Genomic DNA, 17378 nt, shown 5'->3' on the forward strand with positions numbered 1-17378 from the left:
CTATTCTAGAATATGCTCAGAATAAATGAATAAACAGATACCTCCAGGGTAGAGTTGTCAAGTCAAATATGGTACAATATTTGGGGCATACTTACACTAAAATGACATTCACTGTTTATCTGAAATTCACATTTAACCAGGTGACCTAGATTTTTTGATTGAGACATACTTGATTTACAAGATTATATTAGTTTCAGGTGCACAGGTGTTCTACACATTTATTTGCTAAACCCTATCCCAGGGAGAACTCCATGCTTCCAAAATCACGGTAACCAGCAAGAATGAAGGTCAGGAGCCTCCAGTAAGCTGATCCCAGGCTTGCTCTTAGGTGCTGTGGCCAGGTAGGACTGGGCTGGACTTGGGCTTGCAGAGGGGAGAGAAGGGAGGAGACCTGGGGTTCATCTATGACACAAATGAGAGAGCTGTTGAGTTACCTGAGTTTCAAGAATTTCCCAGAATGGAAAAGTGCAGCACCTTAAAAGGGGCACATAGGAGGCTCCTGACCAGGACTGTGGTTACTCAGCTATGTTCTTAGATTACCTTTGTTGGCCTGGCCCAAGAGGAATGCTGATGCTTGGCACCCTGCTACCTGAACTTGGCAGGGCTGGAGTCTTATGGACCCACCTAAGAGAGGCCTTTAGGTCCTTGGGTCACCATGCTGCGTAGAATATGTTTCCCTCCACCCTGAAAGCCTGTTTGGCATACAAGCAGGATGAATTAGCCTTTTTCTTTTCTTTTTCTCACTCCCTGTCCTCAAAAGCCTAAGACTGAAGCAGTCACCCATCTCTAGGCCTGTCCTTACCTGCTCCCTGAGTGGCAACGTTCACACCCTTTGGCCTGAATCATTTCAGGTAACAAACGAGATGCCCCCCAAGGGAGCCAAGAGCCTATCCTTCTCTCTGCACCTTAGAGCTGACGTTATGGGGAAATACTTAGTATACAACAGATGTTCATTCAATGGTGGTTTCCATTATATTGACTTAGAACAGGGGGCTAAGCCCTTCATTCTTGTCCTATTTGCTGGCAGATTTGATCTGGTAGGAAACCCTCTTGCTCAGGAGCCGTGAGGCACACCAGTGTGTCGTGCTGGTAGCTGGGGACTTAGGGCAGGGCTCTGCATTACTTGGATGTAGTGGTTGTGGGCATCTCCACTGGATAACTTTTCTAATTTTTCTTTGCTTTTCTTTTCCACCTTGACCCAATGCCTAATCCCAATCCTCCACAGAATAAACAGAACAGTGACACAGTTCATATTTTTCATGGATTTCTCAACCGTTTGAAAATGTATTTATTTTTATTTTTGGCTGCACTGGGTCTTCTTTGCTGCACTAGGTCTTCCTCTGATTGTGGAAAGTGGGAGCTACTCTCAAACTGCAATGCCAGGGCTTCTCATTGCAGCGGCTTCTCTGGTGGAGCACAAGCTCTAGGTGCGTGGGCTTAAGTAACTGCGGCTCACTGGCTCAGTAGTTGTGGCACACGAGGAATATCTTGGAATTTCCTGCAATGCTTAGTATAAAGAAGGACAAAAATACCAAATAGGCACAGAATTAAAGGTAGACAGAGATCAAGGCAGAAAAACACAGAACCAAGAGTTAAGAGTTGGGGGTTATGGTCTTGTTTTGGCCAATAATTTAAGGTATACTCCTGGGCCTCATTTTTCCCAACAGGAAAAGAGAGAATGGGTCTGAGGGCCCCTTTCAGCTTTCAGTCCCAGCAGTGCCCTTTGTTCACTCTAGCACTTCCAATTCTGTCCACCAGGTGGCATATGAATGCTAAATTGCCCAGGCCTCTTTCAAATTAGAGGAGAAGGCAATGGCAACCCACTCCAGTACTCTTGCCTGGAAAATCCCATGGACGGAGGGGCCTGGTGGGCTGCAGTCCATGGGGTCGCTAGGAGTCGGACACGACTGAGCGACTTCACTTTCACTTTTCACTTTCATGCATTGGAGAAGGAAATGGCAACCCACTCCAGTGTTCTTGCCTGGAGAATCCCAGGGACAGGAGAGCCTGGTGGGCTGCCGTCTATGGGGTCGCACAGAGTCGGACACGACTGAAGCGACTTAGCAGCAGCAGAAGCTTTCAAATTAGAAGGGACAGATCTCATTTTAATTGTAAAAAATTAAAAATAAAACAGAGGACATTCCCTGTTTTAGTTGAGAATTCCCTGTTAACCACTGGTGGTCCAGTGGTTAAGATTCTGCATTCCCAATTTCCAGGAGATGTGAGTTCAATCCCTAGTAGTGTAAGTAAGAGGCCGCATGCAGCCCAGTTATCTTTGTAAACCTTTTTTTTTTCTTTTTTGGCCACAGGGCTTGTGGGATAGAAGAAGGAATTCATAGGGCCTGGACTCCACCTTAGGCCTGTTCATGCTGATCATGCTCGGCCACCTTTCCAATGGACTCTGAACTCGGTGTTTAGTGCCTATGAAAACAACAACAGAAGAAAAAGACCCCCTCCAGACAGGGGAACCTTGAAGATCGTATCTAGGTTACTCATCGCCTAAGAGAAAACATACACTAATCACCCCTTCCTCCAGACAGGCCATAAATTTTTCTGTACCTATCAGAGTGTAACCTCGGGTTTATTGATTATTGGCTAATTATTTGACTGTTTGAGCACATGAGCACATAGCACATGAATGATGGGGTTATTGGGATTTATTTTCCTTGGTTTATGTAAGTCTCAAGGAATTTGGGGTGGTGAGTTCGGACACGTACACATGGGGTATAAAAGATTTTCACAAATGCTGGTCAGGGATCCTTGGCTAAGAGGAGATTCTGCCCTGGCCCCGCCGGTGTAATAAACTGCACTCCACTATCTGCATCGTCCTTCTGAGTGAGTTTGTTTCCCGGAACGCGTGGCTACAGCAGGGTCTTAGTTCCCGGACCAGGGACTGAGCCCGGGCCCCAGTAGTGAAGGCACTGAGTCCTAGCCACTGAATCGCCAGGAATTCCTTATATTTTTGCAATACTTATGCTCAACTTTTTATTGAGGTGTTAGTTATACACCATAAAATTCCCTCCTTTCGAGGACACAATTCAATGCTGTTTTACTGCATTTTACCAAGTTGTGCAGCCATTAATATAGTTTAAGTTGAGAACACTTACATCCTCTTAATAATATTCCTCTATAAACTATGTTTCCTAACTTTAAAAATGATGAAATGTTTCAAAATCTAAAGATAGAATAATAATCATGTATACGTATCACACAGGTCTGACAAAGGTTATGTTTAACAAGCACAGACTTGATATTGTAGGCCCATTTCTTCATCTCCCCATCTCCCTGGCTCCTCAGAGATAAGCAGCATTCTGCTATTGGCCAGTATCCTTCCTTCTACGTTTTCATATTTTTAAAAATAATTTTATTTCTTTTAAAATGTATTTGCTTTTGGTTGTGCTGGGTCCTTGTTGCTTGTGAGATTTCGTCTAGTTGTGGTGAGCGAGGGGTGACTTTCTAGTTGCTGTGCATGGGCTCCTCATTGCAGTGGTTTCTCCCATGGAGCATGGACTCCAGGGAGTGTGGGCTTCAGCACGTGGGTTCAGTAGTTGCCACTCCAGGGCTCTAGAGCATGGGCTCAATAGTTGTGGTGGAGGGGTTTAGTTGCCCGACAACATGTGGGATCTTCCCACACCAGGGATAGAACCTATGTTTCCTACATTGGCAGGAGAATTCTTTACCACTGAGCCACCAGGGAAAGACTTTTGTTCTCCTTTTAACTTCTGGGATATGGGAAGGGGGTGGTTTGCTGTGAAGAAGTGTTTTGTTTTTTGCAGTCTTTTCCCCACTGCTGTATTATTTTTCAATTGCTTTAGGAATTCTAGTAATCTTATGGTTTTGTTTTTAACATTTGAATCTTTGACCTGTTTGGAATTTTACTCAGCATGAATAATGAGGTAGGGTTCCAATTTTATCTTTTCCTATTGCTCCAAACCCTATTTATTGAATAATCCATCTTTTCCAGAAAGCACACAATGCCATCTTTATCATATATTACATTTCCATATGCATTTCTGTCTAGTCATGGGACAGTCTGCAGGATCCTTTCAAGGGCAGTCAATGCTGGGGCCACAAATAAGGACTCTGCGGAGCTGACTGGAATCTGTGTTCTGAGTCTGAACTTTATCTATACAGCCTCTGGGTTGCTGAACTCTGGGAAGAGCCTTGTCAGCTGCAAATGGCTGCTAGATGCCAAGAAGGCAGTCTTTGATTTAGAAAAAAAGAGCTTCTAGGAAGTAGTGCTGCTGTGTGGTCAGGTCTCTGGTGAAGATAAAGCATAAAAGAGATTAAAACTCACAAACTGAGAAATTCACAAACTGATTCTAAAATCCATATGCAAATGACCTATAGTGGCCAAATAAATCTCAAAAAAGAGGAACAGAGTAGCAGGACTTACATGATGAGATTTCAAGGCTTACCATAAAGCCACAGTCTTAAGACTGTGTGCTATCGGCCTAAGACAGACAAACAGATAAGCAGGACAGAGAGTCCAGATACAGCTGCCTATATGTCCTTGGATTTGTGACAAAGGCCCAAGTCCAGTTCAATGGAAGAATGAAGTCCCCGCTCCGCAGTAAATGAAGCAAAAGGATATACCTTAAAAACAAACAAATAAAAAACCTGTGGGACCTTCCTGGCAGTCCAGTGTTGGGACTCTGCGTTTCCACTGCAGGGTGCTGGGGTTCGATCCCTGGTTGGGGAACTAAGATACCTCATGCCAAAGTGTGGCAAAGAAACAAAAAGCCCTTTACCCCAACCTCAGACCATACAGAAATACTAATTCAAGATGGGTCACAGACTGAAATGTAAAAAGTAAAACAATAAGACTTCTAGAAGAAAACATAAAAGAATATCTTTGTTACTATGGGATAAGCAAGGTTTTTTTTTTTTAATAAGCACAAAAAAGCACAAATTATAATAGATAATTCTTCCCTTTAATCAATATTTATATAGTGCCTACTGGGCACTATATATGCTAGGTGCCAGACATGCCCATGAAAAAATGTCAGCCCAGCCTTGGAGCAGCTGGTTCAGTTTAAGAGGATAGGCACCTCCTCAGGCAACAATACTGTAGCTCTCTAGGGGCCCTGATTGGTGACCACAGGAGGCAGTGGGGGCCAGAGGAGGGGTACCTTAACCCAGAGTTCTTGAAAGGCTTGTTGCAATATGTGAGATCAAAGCCAAGTCTTGAAGGATAAGGAAAGCCTGACAAGTCATAGCAGACAGAAACAGTGCTTTCAAAGTCCTAGCAGGGACAAGAGAAGGTGGGTAGAACTGCAAGGTCTTCAAGCTGGTGGGAGCAGGTGCTTGGGACTGGATATAGTTTCAAGAATGTATCTATGTTGTTAATTTTCCTGTAATTGAACTTGGTTCTCTAAGTTCATTGTACACAAGAATCACCCACCAACTTCTAAAATGAAGATTCGGGGACTGCCGCAGAAATATTTACCCATTGGGACTTCTCTGGTGGTCCGGTGGCTAAGTCTCTGTGCTTCCAATGCAGGGGGCCCAGGTTCGATCCCTGGCCAGGGAACGAGATCCCACATATTGCAATTAAGACCCAGCACAGTGAAAAAAAAAAAAAAATTACCCATTTATCTAGGTGTGAAGTGGGCCTGAAAATGCATCTTAACGAGCAGTCCTCCCTGCGGCCCCCCAACCCCCCCCCGCCCCCATGACACTAACTCTGCCAGCCAGCAAACCACCCTTGGAAAAACAATGACTATGCACTAAGGTTCTTCCCCCTGGGAAACAGGAAGTACTTTCTTCGGCAGCATGGGGCCAAGACAGCTGAGAGTTTTTCTGGAAAATCAGGTTATGACGCAAGTGAGCCTGGTGTCTCCTTCTCTGGATCTAGAAGGGCTCTGTGCAAGCATCTAAGGGATGAGGAAGCCAGGGGGCAGAGAGCAGCAGCTTCTGGGAACTCTGCCTAGTAACTGGGAGCTCTGGACGATTTTCCAGCATGCCCTGGGGACTCAGGTCCAATCTCCATTCTCCTTATGAATATGTATGAGCCCCCAGAAGTCAGCTGAGCTTCCTAGCCACCTGCTTCAGAACTGACAGAATAATGTAAACATTTCAGAGCCTGAAGGGCATACCAATAGCATGTTTCAGGGCCTGGCACCTTGACTAGGAAACTGTTTTCTAGCAGTGCTTTCACAAGTGTTTCTTGCGTAACACATGACTATACCTGTGAATATGTGGAAAGTATCAAACAAAAAGGATTTTTTAAAGACTGCCCTCAAAGTTCTACCTTCGCTGACAGGGTTGGTGTGTATGAGTGTCCTTCCTGTAGCAGACACTAGGATGACTCCCTAATAGCAACCTCCTGGGAACTCCCTGGTAGTCCAGTGGTTAAGACCCTGGGCTTTCACTGCCAAGGGCCCAGGTTCAATCCCTGGTCAGGGAACTAAGATCCCACAAGCCCTGTGGCATGGCCAAAGGGGAAAAAAGTCATTCCAAATGCCAACCTCTTTCTTTACTCCCTGCCAAAGGCCTTATTTCCCCTTCCCAGCTTGTCAATTGTCTAAGTACCTGGTGACCAACTAATGGGCCAGCTCCTGGGGTCATTGAGAGATAGAAGAAGACAGAAGCCAAAACTTATCAGCGGAAATTAACAGGTTAGTGGTGGGGGGCGGGGATGGGGAAGCAAAGGCTAACCATAAATACTTGAGAATCACCAATTCATGAGAAGTGGAGATATTCATGAATACATGGATGGCTGGAACTTTTAATAACCAATATATGCATACCCTATAGCCTTGCCCAGGAATTCCATGCTTGGGTGTACATCTAACTGAAATGAATGTCATATCTAATCAAAGAACTAGAAATTCATTCTTCCCCAAAATAGAAGCAAACCAAATGTTCATCAACTGTAGAATGGGTTAATAAATTGTGATATGCTCAAAATTTATTTGGGATGCTATGCAGAAATGATAATGAACAAACTAAGGCTATATGTGAGAACATGAGTGAATATATTGCATGAAATATGAAATATAAAATCAAATATTGCATGAAATAAGTCAGACACTGAAGAGTATATAATGAGTAATTTACATGATGTACATGAATAGGTAAAACTTATTTATTTATTTGTCTGAGCTATAATTGACATAAAATATTGTATAAATTTAAGGTATAAAACATGTTAATTTGATGCATTCATATATTGCAATATGATTACCACCTTAGCAATTGCTAATACCTCTATCATTTCACACAATTATTATTTCTTTTTTGTGATGAGAACACAAAACAATGATAGAAGTCAGAAAACTGGTTATCCTGTAGGAATAGGGAATAGGGTTAAATAGGGAAAGAGCCTAAAAGAACCCACTGGTGCTGGAAATATTCTATTTCTTGATCTGGGTGGTGGTAACAGGCATGTAGACATATGTAAAAATTCATTGTCTAAACTCCCCTTCTAGGTAGAATTTCTCCTAGCAAAATGAGAACGTATGTCTACACAAAAAACCTGTATACAAATATTCAGGGACTTCCCTGGCGGTTCCAGTGGTTAAGACTCTGCGCGTCCACTGCAGAGGGTGCAGGTTTCATCCCTGGTTGGGGAAGTAAGATCCCACATGTCATGTGGCAGGGCCAAGAACAAAAAACAAAACCAAACAAAATCCCAAATGTTGTTCATAGCAGCATTATTCATTGTAGCCAACGTGCGGAGACAACCCTTTATTAGTTTGCTAGGTGTTTCCTGGTGGCTCAGACAGTAAAGAATCTGCCTGCAATGCAGGAGACCTGGGTTCGATCCCTGCGTGGGAAAGATCCCCTGGAGGAGGGCATGGCTACCCACTCTAGTATTCTTGCCTGGAGAATCCCATGGACAGAGGAGACTGGCGGGTTATAGTCTACAGAGTGGCAAAGAGTTGGACACAACTGAGTGACTAACACTTTCACTTTCAGGCTGCGGTAGCAAAGTACCATAGACTATGTGCCTTAAATAGACATTTATTTTCTCACCATTCTGAAGACTAGAAGACAGAGATCAAAGTGTCCACAGAGTTGGTTTCTTCTGAGGCCTCTCTCACTGGCTTGTACTTGACTTCTCCCTGTATCTAACATAGTTTTCTCTGTGTGTCTGTGTCCCTATTTCCTCCTATTCGTAGGAAACCAGTCAGTTGGATTAGGGCCCGTCCTAACGAGGAGGGCCCATCCTCATTTTACTTAATTACCTCTTTAAAGACCCTGTCTTCAAATACAATCACATTTTTTAGTGCTTGGAATTAGGACTTCAACATGTTAATTTTTGTTTTTTATTTTATTGAAATAAAACAAAATAAAAACAATGTTGTGTTAGTTTTAGGTGTACAGCAAAGTGATTCAGTTATAGATATATATGTATATACACATATATATTTATTGTTGTTTAGTCGCTCATTCATGGCTGACTCTTTAGAGACCCCATGGACTGTAGCCCCCCAGGCTCCTCTGGCCATGGGATTCTACAGGCAAGAATACTGGAGTGGGTTGCCATTTCCTTCTCCAGGGGATCTTCTGTCCCAGGGATCAAATCTGCATCTCCTGTATTGGCAAGTGGATTCTTTATCACTGAGTCACTAGTGAATGTGTTCTTTCTAAAATTCTTTATATGTTATTACATTATACATTGTTAATAGGTTCTTGAGTATAGTTCCCTAATTTTTGGAGGACATAATTCAGCTCATAACAAACCCACATGTCCATCGACTGACGATTAGAAAACAGAATTGGTATATTATTATATATATATAAAAGAATTATATAAAATTATATATATATATAAGATTATAAAAGAATATCATTCAGCAGGGGAAAAAAATGAAGTATTGACCCACACTACAACATAAATAAATCCTTAAAACATCATGCTAAGTGAAAGAAGCCAGCCACAACAACGTACATATTGTCTGATTCCATTCCTATGAATGTCCAGCATAGAATAGTGGTTGCCAGGCCCAGAGTGGAGAAAAGGGAGAAACAGAGAGTGACAACTCATGAGCTCAAAAGTTCCTTTTGAGGTGGCAAAAATATTCTAAAACTAATTGTGGTGATGGTTGCACAACTCTGTGAATAGACTAAATATCACTAAAAGATTAATTGAGTGAATCGTATTAATGTATGAATTATATCTCAGGAGAGCTGTTATGAAAAAGCCACTGCACTATACCCTTAAGATTTCTGCACTTTGTTGTGTCATTTGTCCCGATACAAATTAAAGCAAATCAAAACTATATTGTCCCAATAACAACAAGTTTCTATTGCATAGCACAGAGAACTATATCCAATCTCCTGGGATAAACCATAATGAAAAGAATGTATGCATATGTATAACTGAGTCACTTTGCTATACAGCAGAGATTGGCATAACATTGTAAATCAGTTATACTTCAAGAAAATCAAACAAACAGAGGGACTTCCTTGGCAGTCCAGAGGTTAAGACTCTATTTTTCTACTGCAGTGGGCACAGGTTTGATCCCTAGGGAACTGAGATCCCACATGCTGTGCTGTGTGGCAAAAAAAAAAAAAAAGCAAAACTATCTTAGCTCCAGAGGTATTGAAGAAGGTGGGTGGAAAGGGAGACGGTGTCCGGAGACTTGCTCAGTGGCAGAGTTGCCCCTCAGTGTATCTGAAAAAGCATCAGATAGGATGGGACCAGGGACCTGAAAATAGATGAAGCTGGAGAAGACCTGAAGGAAGGGAAAATGGAATGCCTGAGAGTAAAACGGAATTCAACTCTGTGAAAACAAATTTGATTTTGGCCAAACAAAAACAAAACTACATGTTAATATTTCATATGAAGCAGCTCATAAAGAAAATCAGCAACTTCTGCAGATCAGAGATGACCATCGGGAACACCTTGCTGTAATCCTGCAAGTATGAATTGAGTGCCTTCTGTGTGCCGGAGTCTGCGTGAGGCACCAGGCCAGGAATATGTGACTCCAGACAGCTACTGCCAAGCGCGTGTGGGAGGAAGGGGAGAGCGAGGGTGCCTGCTGAAGACACAAGGAAAAGCCCTCACCCTGAGCTGGGGCTGAGGCTCAGAGGGGTAGAGGATGGGGGAGGTGGACAGTGTTTGTGAACTGGGAAAGTCAAGCAAGTGCTTGGGCGGGGGAAGTCCATTCTGGCTTCTCAGACAGCTTTAGCTAGAAGAGAGGGACCTCTGCTTCCCCATCCTGGTACAATCACTTTGGGAAGACAGTTTGGTAGTTTCCTGTAAAATTAAAACATAGACTTACCATGTGATCCAACAGTTTGAGTTTGGCAGAGCCAGGACCAGCAAGGCAATACCTATCCCGAGGGCTTTAACAAAATTCCACTCCGGTCAGTGCTGCATCTGCCTGAGCCAAGAAGGGAAAAGTTCAGGTCCTGTTCCCCAAAATTCAGCATCTTATAAAGCCGGGTGGCGTTTGCAGGTATGAGAGATGAGGGGTAGTCTGGCATCAAATATTGCAATTCTTCAACAAGCCCCCAAATGATCCTGGCACAAGTGGGTGGGAGGTGGGAGGAAGTTTCTTAAACTGTAGTTGGAGAAATACTGCCTAAGGGGAACTGATCTAATCCTCTTTTACAGATTGGCTCCTAGTAAACAAGGCTCCGGGACTTCGGGACTTCGTGATGGACAGGGAAGCCTGGAGGGGCTGCAGTCCATGGGGTTGCAAAGAGTCAGACGTGACTGAGTGATTGAACTGAACTGAAGGGGAACGTAATCGTCTTTTACGGATTGTCTCCTAGTAAACAAGTCTCACCTAAACCCTTTCTACTGTTGCTATAAATCACCCCACGCTACCTGCCTCTTTTGGTTAGCAATAAAAAGTTGGATAAACTTTTAAAAATTTCTGCTGCTGGATACATGCCAGTAAAAATAAGACACTTGGAGCTTGTCATTATTTCTATTTTATTCCTTGGTACCCTGGATGATGCCTCCCACTTTAAACTCTGAATTCAGAGGAACTTCTGGGTCACACATGCAGGGGAAGAAAGTGAGTTGTTCCCAGGAGATAGGAGTGCGCTGTTCTTTTGCTTGTTTATTCAAAGCATAATTATATCAAGTTGTGCATATGTGGAACAACTGGAACTCTCATATGCTGCTGGGGGGAATGTTAAATGGTACAATCATTGTGGGAAAACAGTTTGGCAGCTTCTTGTAAAATTAAAACTTAGACTTACCATATGATCCAACAGTTCCACTTCTTAGTATTAATCCAAGAGAAATAAGAACTATGCCCTGGACTTTCCTGGTGATCCAGTAGCTAAGACTCTGAGCTCCCAAAGAAAGGAGGCAGTTGGGGTTCCATCTCTGGTTGGGGAACTAAAATCCCACATGCCGCAACTAAGACACTATGTGGCCAAATAAATAAATAAATATTTAAAAAATTAATAAAAAACAACATCAGTTCAGTTCAGTTCAGTTCAGTCGCTCAGTTGTATCCGACTCTTTGCAACCCCATGAATCACAGCACGCCAGGCCTCCCTGTCCATCACCAACTCCCGGAGTTCACTCAGACTCACGTCCATCGAGTCAGTGAAGCCATCCAGCCATCTCATCCTCTGTCATCCCCTTCTCCTGCCCCCAAACCCTCCCAGCATCAGAGTCTTTTCCAATGAGTCAACTCTTGGCATGAGGTGGCCAAAGTACTGGAGTTTCAGCTTTAAATTAATAAAAAACAACATAGGTCCTCCCAAAAGGTTTGTACAGAATGTTCCTAACAGCTTTATCTTTATTAATGAAAAACTGGAATCAATTCTATCAACACAAATTGTGGTGTATCCATATAATGAAAAGCTAGTGCTGCTGCTGAGTCTCTCAGTCGTGTCTGACTCTTTATGACCCCATGGACTGCAGCCCGTCAGGCTCCTCTCCATGGGGATTCTCCAGGCAAGAACACTGGAGTGGGTTGCCATGCCCTCTTCTAGATCAAACCCAGGTCTCCCACATTGCCGGTGGATTTTTTACTAACTGAGTCACAAGGGAAGCTCAATGGAAAGCTACTAGGCAATAAAAGGGAATATATTATTGATAGGATCAATAGCACAGGTGAACATCAAAAACATTATGCTGAGGGAAAGAAACCGGACACAGAAGTGGACATACTATATGATTCTACTTCTGTGAAATTTCACTCTGAAGTATACAAAGCATCACATGGGCTGCCAGGGTCTGGGTGAGCAGTGTAGACTGAGAAGAATGATCGGAACTCAATCTTGATTGTAGTCATAGTTACAGATGTCAAAACTGCACTGTGCACTTAAAATGGCTGCTGGGTTTGTAAATTATGCTTCCATAAAACTGAAAAATAGGGTAAAAAAGAAAACTATATTATGCCAGATTACTCAACCAACAAGGCATACAAAGCAGTCAGCAGGTATAAAAGTCTGACTTAGGATTCTCTCATCAATACATTTTGTGCCGATCAGGAGAAGAGGGAGAAATTTTGATTCTTTTTATGTGTGTATGCTTATAAAAGTAACCCATTTGTAAGAAGTTAAAGTTGTGTAGAATGCGAGATCTTAGTTCCCCAATCAAGGATGGAATCTATACCCCCTTGCAGTGGAAGGCAGAGTCTTAAGCACTGGACCACCACAGAAGTCCATCTATTTTTTTTTTTCCTTTTTAACTTAACAAAACATGCTTTATTCAGCAAAAACTGGTGAGAGTAGGCAGGACAGGGCAGATGTACACAGGGGCTGGGGACAGGAGGGTTAGGGGTTAGCACAGGGGGACATGACTCAGGATGCAGGAGCCAGAGATCAGAAGACATGGATGCAGGTGGGTCTTCAGTAACTTGTCACCTGCTCTTCTGGAGGCTCTGTGAGGCTCAAGAGCCCCTGGGGGTTCCAGAGGCTTGACCAGCAGGGGAAGGCTTGTTCCCACAGACCTAGGGAGGCCGTGCTGCCAGCATCAGCAAGGGGCAGGATGAGAGCACCTGGACAGCAAGCACCCTTCACATGGGGCCCGGAGCTCCAGGCTGGTCTCTAAGATAGGGTTGTCCAGGGTGGAGAGTGATACAGAAACTCAGAAGCATCACCTTTTTAGCTCCATCATTCAAAGCTGAGAAACGCCAGTAACAGAGCCCACGTTGATTATCAAATGGAGTAACCACCGCCCTCCTACCCCCAATAAAAAGCAAAAACAGCCCCCAAATTGTCATGGATCACCATCTCCTTGACTCCAGCTCAAAGGTTTGGGCTCCACTGTCAAAGGAACCCCCCACTTCCCTACTCGAATTAGATGTAATTCTTAGTGGGGCGCTTGGAGGGACTCCAAATGTGTGGGCTGATGGTGAGTATCAGGCCATATAATGACTGGAGCCCTAGGACCCCCCACCCCAGGAAGGGCAGGTGCAGGACAGTGTTCCCCAACTCAGCAACAATAGGCCAGAAGTCGCCTAGTCCAGGTAGATGGAAGCCCTCAGCTCCCGCTTTCGGGCCTCAGACACTAGGGCATTGTAGAAGTTCCGGATGATGGTGTGGGCTGTCCAGGACCCGGTGATCAGGGTCAGGACCACTGAGATGACAAAGATGATCTGGAAGATGAGCACCAGACAAGCCTTGGAATCCTTGTCCTCCATGCAGGGGGTGCACTTGGCTCCCACGAGGTTGACCAGCAGGCTGAGCATGACCACAGGTAGAGAGATGATGCAGGGGGTTCGGATAGCCTGCAGGTCCTGGGGCGGCGCCAGCAGCAAGTTGTACACCTTGCACTGCATCCACGCAGAATATCCAAAGCCCCTCCCACACCACCTGGGCCACCACAAGGCCATTGCTGATGAAAACGTTTACCTTCCACAGGGGCTGGGTGCAGGACATGACGACATTTACCCAGCCAAGCAGCATCAGGATGATCCCCAGTATTTGCAAACCAGAGGAGTCCATGGTGAGGTTGAACAACAAAGGAGTCCACAAAGATTTGAGTAGCTGGCTGAGTCTATTTTTTTTTTTCTTTTAATATTTATTTTTATTTGTGTATTTATTTGGGCTTCCCAGGTGACACCAGTGATAAAGAACTTGCCTGCCGATGCAGGAAACGTAAGAGACACAGATTCTATCCCTGGGTCGGGAAGATCCCCTAGAGGAGGGCATGGCAACCCACTCTAGTATTCTTGCCTGGAGAATTCTATGGACAGAGGAGCCTGGGCAGGCTAAAGTCCATGGAGTCCCAAAGAATCGGACATGGCTGAAGCAACTTAGCACAGCACAGTCCATGTGTTTATTTGACCGCACCGGGTCTTAGTTGCGGCTCGAGGGGCATCTTCATAGCTGCATGCGGGGTCTTTAGTTGCAGCATATGAGCTCTCAGCTGAGGCATGTGGGATCTAGTTCCCCAATCAGGGATGGAACCTGGGCCCTCTGCTTTGGAAGTAGGGAGTCTTAGCCACTGATCACCTGGGAAGTCCCAAGTCCATTTATTTTTTATTGCTGAAAACAGTATTAGTCATCCTTGTAATTACACAGCATGAGGATTCCTATATGTAAGTTAGTTTCCTAGAAGTCTCTTGGTCAAAAAAGCAGCTTCAAGGAGAGAAAAAAATGATTCCCTTTCTGTTGCTGTGGCTATAGGATATGCGTGTGGGGGTGGGGCAGGGGAGGAAAGGAGATACATTCTCAAGGATTCAGGTTCTTATAATTTTTTTTTTTTAATCAGACAAGATTATTAATGACAAGACAAAACCCAACTCTGGTTGACTTAGTGAAACTCGAGTTTTGTTGAAAGGATTCTGTTTAGTTCATAGGATTAGGGGACAGCTTTGTTATAAATTGAATAACATTTCGCAGATCAGTTTGAGATTGGAATCACCAGTGTAATACAGCTGCTATGGGAAAATCTGTTTCAAACTTCTGAAACCTGGGCTTCCCTGGTGGCTCAGTGGTGAAGAATCTGCCTGCCAATGCAAGAGAGATGGGTTTGATCCCTGGTCTAACAAGATCCCACATGCCTCAGTGCAACTAAGCCCATGAGCCACAACTATTAAGCCTGTGCTCTAGAGCCCTGAAGCAACTGCTGAAGCCTGAGCACCCTAGAGCCTGTGCTCCACAAGAGAAGCCACTGCAGTGAGGAGCCCTCGCACCGTGGCTTGGGTGGTCTTTCACTGTAACTGTTCTGTTCCACCCCCAGCTGGGTGTAGTTACTCAATTCTGATGCTAAGGTCTGGAGTTAGCCCCTGCCTCCAAACATGAACAGACTCAGTCCCTGTGACGTGGTGGTAAAATAAGAAATAAAATATTTGGTCTTTGTCCTAGTTCCTAGCCTAAGAGCTTCTGAGACCCTTGGAAAATTCCGAGTGTTAGTGGTGAGAATTCTTTGTTGCTCATATAAGCTCCTTTCAACCACACTTGAGTTTATACTAATGAGGTGACTCTTGGTGGGTCCCTAGATGGCTGGTTACCAGATAAACCAACCAGGTGACTAGAGCGTTAGAATTCTTAGTCTCACCCTTTGCCCACCTCCTAGAGGAGGGAGCGGGGCTGGATACTGAGTTTATCACAAATGGCCACAATGATGTAATCAATCATGCCTGTGTAATTGAACCTCCATTGTTGTTGTTCAGTCGCTAAGTCGTGTCTGACTCTCTGCAACTCCATGGACTAGAGCACTCCAGTCTCCTTTGTCCTCCACTATCTTCCAGAGTTTGCTCAAACTCACATCCATAAAAACCTCTAAACTATGACCTTCAGGGAGTTTCCATATGTCAGGAAGGTGCCACACTTGAACTCCACAGGGACAGACATTCCTGTGCTTGGGACCCATTCAGACCTTGCCCTGTGTACCTCTTAGTCTGGCTGATCAATTAACTGTATCCTTTATAAAACCCTTTATGAGAAACCAGGAAAATTGAGTAAAGTGTTTCTCTGAGTTCTGTGAGCCAATATAGCAAATTATCAAATACGAGGAGGGAATTATGGGAATCTTCAATTTATAGCTGGTTGGTCAGAAGCATGGTGACAAACTGGGCTTGTGACTGGCAGCAGAAGTTGGGGGAGGAGGAGCAGTGTTGTGGGACTGAGCCGTTAACTTGTGGGATCAGGTAGTTAGTGTGAGTCTTGAATTAAACTGTAGGATACCCAGCTGAAGACCAATAGGTTGGAGGATTGGTTGTCAGTGTGAGGAGAAACTTGTACACATGTGTTGTCAGAAGTTAATTGCTGTGCATGAAAAACAGATCTTACTAATCCTCAACAAGATGGCACTCACGTCAACTGCCGGCCACACTTCAGGGGTCCTCAGATCAACCATACTTCTGACCAATTGGCTTCAAATTTAGGGTTTCCCATGACTCTTAGGTTTTTCACTAGAATGACCCACAGGCTTCCCCAGTGGCTCAGCGGTAAAGAATCCGGCTGCAATTCAGGAGCTGCAGGAAACATGGGTTCTATCCTTGGTTTGGGAAGATCCCCTGGAGGAGGGCATGGCAACCCACTCCAGAATTCTTGCCTGGAGAATCCCAAGGACACAGGAGCCTGGCAGGCTAGAGTCCCTAGGGTTACAAAGAGTTGGACATGACTGAAGGGACTTAGCATAGCATAGCACAGAATGACCCACGGAACTCAGGAAAGTCCTAACAACCACTGCTTGATTGTAAAGGATAGAGACCAGGAACAGCCAAATGAAGAGACACACAGGATGCAGCCTGAGGGACAACACATAGCTTTGGTGCCTTCTCCCTGTGGAGTCAGGGTGTGTCATGCTCCAGGCACACAATAGGCTCACCAATCCAGAAGTGCCCTCTAGCCTAAGTGCCCGAGTTATTATTGAGGTTTCATCACTAAAGGCAAGATAGACAAAATCACTGGTCACCTGATTGAACTCAGCCTCCAGACCCCGCCCCTCTCTGGAAGTGGAAAATTCCAATCCTCTAATAATGTGATTGGTCTATTCTGGGGACCAGCCCACCATTCTTTTTTCTCAATGTTTATTTGTTTAGGCTGGGCCCGGTCTTATTTGTAGCATGTGGGATCTAGTTCCCTGACCAGGAATTGAACCTGGGGCCCCTTGCATTGACAGCATGAAGTCTTACCCATTGAACTATCAGGGGAAGTCCCCAGTCCACCATTCTGAAGCTATCTAGGGGTTCACTTTGAGTCACCTCACTAGCATAACATAGATGCTCCTATTGGCTCAGGAAATTCCAAGGTTTTTATGTGCCAGGAACAAAAATCAGATACATTGTGTTCTTTATTATACCACAGCAGTATCATAGTTATTGTCATTGCCATTGTGCCTCTCTTCCTGGCAAGCTTCTGGGAAGGCAGGGAGCTTGACGTGTTGTTTGCCAGTAAAGCTCCAGGATCTCATCTGGGGCCTGGCACATATGGTACCCTCTATAAATGTGCTGAGCGAATCAATGAGGCTGGTGCTGATGTAGTTGTGGACTTCAGGTATT

At 44.4% G+C, this 17378-nt stretch overlaps 1 long non-coding RNA gene and 1 pseudogene across 1 annotated transcript; one reads left to right on the plus strand and one right to left on the minus strand.

Moving 5' to 3' along the window:
- The first annotated feature begins 200 nt into the window (after nucleotides 1-200).
- Nucleotides 201-2366, plus strand: LOC123329918. The gene is made up of 3 exons (XR_006545507.1): nucleotides 201-341; nucleotides 1333-1427; nucleotides 2310-2366. It is a non-coding gene; the product is annotated as an uncharacterized LOC123329918 (long non-coding RNA).
- A 9936-nt stretch (nucleotides 2367-12302) lies between these two features.
- Nucleotides 12303-14037, minus strand: LOC102403413 (annotated as a pseudogene).
- Nucleotides 14038-17378: the final 3341 nt, after the last annotated feature.

Source organism: Bubalus bubalis, chromosome 17 (genome assembly GCF_019923935.1).
Source record: "Bubalus bubalis isolate 160015118507 breed Murrah chromosome 17, NDDB_SH_1, whole genome shotgun sequence".
In the NCBI taxonomy this organism is placed as follows: Eukaryota; Metazoa; Chordata; class Mammalia; order Artiodactyla; family Bovidae; genus Bubalus; species Bubalus bubalis.